Here is a 3,709-nt window from a genome sequence, read left to right on the forward strand (position 1 = left end):
TCTCGTTCCAACATTTTCTCCCATTCTGTCTCTCTCTCCCTCTGGCACTAGATCCCCCAATCAGACAAAACGGGTCGAGTAGTAGAATTTGTAAGTCTACTGTTAGTGACGTAGACAATCAGAGCTCTCTGTCTGTCTTGAAAGTTCAAAGGGAGACAGACCCAGGATTGCGAAACTGACGGACTGAGGTGGTCATGAGCCCTGTGGGGCAGGGCTGGTTAGTTGCCTGACGGGTGCAGGGGACTGTGGGCTGATCCCGTCCTCAGGACTTATCCCCCTTCCTGGACATTAGCCTGGAGGGGGAGGAGACTTTTCTGGGAATGGGATTCTGTTAGGAGCCAAAAGAATTTCTTCTAAATGATCTAAATCTAAAATAAAAGAAATAAAAAAGTGGAATGCATTGCACCAAGAAATTTTATTTACATCACCTTGATTTCTGGAACAATGTGAGGATTTTGATTATAAAGTGGTGAGAAAAGACATACTGAGACAAATAAATTCTTTAACGTCTGATAAAAGCAGCTGTAGTAATTTGTAAGGCAGCAGTTGTACTTAGCATTTCTGGTAGTGAAGCCTCCTCTTCCAGGTTCAGGAAAGGACGTGAGTTTTTCAGACATTCTCACGGCTCTGTGCTCTGCCATCTCCGTTTACCCAGTGCCACTCAAGAACAGGTGGGAGAAGCTGAAAATAGATGAGGTGCACTACTTTAGGTCGTCTCTTGTATTTAAACTATACAAAAACAAGCAGGACACTATAAGGAATTCAAAGTACAGTCAACTTCGGGGCAGTGCTCCTGGAGCCTGTTTACCAGGTCCACTGTTTCCCTTCGGTTTGGCTCAAGGCACCTGGAGCGGCTGGAATTGCAGGATGCTTCTTGGACTTTCCCTGCTCCTCACGAGGCAAAGTGGACTAATTATTTTGAAAGGATCCACTAACATTTCCACATACTGTTAATTTTGCCAAACATGTACATATACTTGAAATACAGAGTATTCGTGGAAAGCTGTGTTACTAAGGCAGTCGTGTTTCTCCAAGGTTTTCAGGTGAAGATGCTGAATATATCCGGCAAGAAAGAAAACATCCCCGCGCTGTACCACTTAAACTCTGCAGACACCTGGGTGTTTGGAAGTTTCCGAGTGATTGCCGATTCATTCATGTTCTCCTTAATGCTATTTGCCGACAATTTCTGACTCTCCTCTGGGTACAGGGGGGTTTGCATTTCCCCCTCCTTTTGTGGTAACGGGATGGCCCCGGGACTGTGGCGAGTGAATCGTGAGCAGAAGCCCTACACGTGGCCTCTGGGAGGAAGCGTGACGAGTCCTGTCCTGTTAGTCAGAGCCTCTTTCCCCTGTGTGGGAACTGGCTCCACATGTGCTGCTCACCTTGTCCCTGGAGGAGGAGATATGCCACAGTCTGTCCCCCTGCCCCAGTCCCCGAATCTGTAGCCTGAGTGAGAAATGAACATTGGATGTTTTAGCACATTAAGATTCGGAGGTTTATATTGATACTGCTGCATAATCCAGCTTAGCCTACGAAAACATCTTTTGGAGTTTTTCCTGTGTGTTGGGTGTTTATGAGTGATTGGATGTGCCATTGTTTATTTGACGTGTATTTTTTGTCCAGCTTCTTGGTTCTGTTTTTTTAAGTAGTTAACCTGACTTCAAATATCTGGGAACTAAGTGCTAGAAAGCCTTACACAATTATGTTTTTATTTTGCTGTGAAATTGTTCCATTTACGACGTGCACATATTTATTTGCACTTCCTGTGTGTGCTTTGACACTTGGTAATGCATCAGTCCATCTGCTCCCCGGTACCACGTTATCCACTCCTAAGGAGAAAGGGCAACGCGTGACTAATGTCTATGGATCCTGGTGTTACAAATTCTAGAAATGCACATTTTATAGAACTCAGGGAATTACGTTTCTGATAAGATAGTGCGGTGATGAGGGTGATGGTGATGGCAGCAATCCCGGGAGGTGCTTCAGAAGCATGAACGTACTGGAGACTGCAAAGCTTTGCGTTTCGCCAGGCGTTCTGGTGTCAGAATTCTAAATAAGAGGATTCTAGACTTTTATGTAGTAATACGAAGGGATGGGGTAATGCAAAGATTAGCAGAGGACGTTGTGTTATGAGAGGAAATGGTAATCCACACTTCAGACATTTCTGGTTTGCTGAATGTCTTCCTTAGTGAGAATTCTTTCCAGGAAGAATATTTTAGTCTTTGGAATAAACCCCTTGCCAACTCACATTATATTGCCTTTCTATTTCTAATGCATAATTTTGTTTCTACTCTTATAGCTTTAGAAAATAAGTTCTAAAGTTAACATTTTGAATGTAATCATAGGTCTAGGGCTATTTGAATAATTTTTATGCATATTTCCCACTAATCAAATGTTAAATTTGGTTGTCGTTTCCCATGGGCTTCTTAAGTATTCTTATAATATTCCTTAAGTTAGTCCTCAAAGCATTTTTTTTTTTTTTTTTGAGACAGAGCCTCAAGCTGTCCCCCTGGGTATCACAGCTCACAGCAACCTCCAACTCCTGGGCTCAAGTGAGTCTCCTGCCTCAGCCTCCCAAATAGCTGGGATCACAGGCACCCGCCACAACGCCCAGCTATTTTTTGGTTGCAGCCGTCATTGTTGTTTTGGTGGGTCCAGGCTGGGGATTCGAACCCGCCACCTTAGGTGTACGTGGCTGGCGCCTTAGCCAGTTGAGCTATAGGTGCCGAGCCAGTCCTCAAAGCATTTAATGATGTCTTTTTAATACTACAGCGTAAGAACGCATTCACATGAAATTTAATTAATTTAAATTAAATCTTAATTAATAGGCTATTTTATAATTCTTTGCATATTTATGATAGAAGCAACTCTAGTCACTGTGGCATGTTTTTCCTATATGGACCCACCTAGTATTCAGTCAATTTAGGATGACCACTATCATAATTAGATAAGTGCCAATCTGTCTGATTGCTGCAGGTGGTTATGTTAGCGTGGTTGATTAACGTATTCACTCTTTTTAAATAAAGGTATTCCTAGATGAAAAGGAATGGCTCTATTTGTAAAGAGTCTACATGGGGACTCCATATTGATTATACAGTGCATATTGGTTATAGCCTGTGATGAATGCTATTGCAAATAGACGTGGAAAATGCGCATTAAACAGAATAAGGGAAGGGATTAGTTTTTCTACTGAGAACTAATGGATGGATCATAGAAGGCTGCACAGAAAAGGTGACACTGGAATTGGGCATTTAATGTAAAACGTTATCGCTTTGGTCTAATTCATGATACTGGAGCCATTCAGGATCGTGCCACTGTATCTACAGAGGTAATTAGGGAACTTTTCTGTGAAGATAAGTTTTATGGCTGACTTTTACGCCATCTTCTATGCTTTGCAAATTTAGAGGTTTTAACCTAGGATAAATACTTAAAATATTTAACAACAGCAATGGCCATTCCAAACGGATGGTGACTACAGAGTGAGGACAGAGTCCGGAAGGACCCTGCAGTACCCTCAGTATTTCATCTTTCAAATGTAACTAGCTTGTTTCATTTGGGATATTTGCAAAAGTAAAATGAGATAATGGACATAAAGTGATTGTCAGAATCGATGGTATGAATTTAAGAAATGTTGGGTAATGTAACTATTCAGTAAGAAAGAATAGCCCTGACACCCAGTTACAGATGTGTCTAGAAGGGGATAGCCCTG

At 42.1% G+C, this 3,709-nt stretch overlaps 1 protein-coding gene across 1 annotated transcript in view; it reads left to right on the top strand.

The window, feature by feature from the left end:
* The window catches only part of GUCY1A2 (guanylate cyclase 1 soluble subunit alpha 2), a 255,199-nt gene that overhangs the window by 173,752 nt on the left and 77,738 nt on the right, over nucleotides 1-3,709 (top strand). The window lies entirely within an intron of this gene.

Source organism: Otolemur garnettii, unplaced genomic scaffold (assembly GCF_000181295.1).
Source record: "Otolemur garnettii isolate 467f Iridium unplaced genomic scaffold, OtoGar3 scaffold00266, whole genome shotgun sequence".
NCBI classification, from domain to species: Eukaryota; Metazoa; Chordata; class Mammalia; order Primates; family Galagidae; genus Otolemur; species Otolemur garnettii.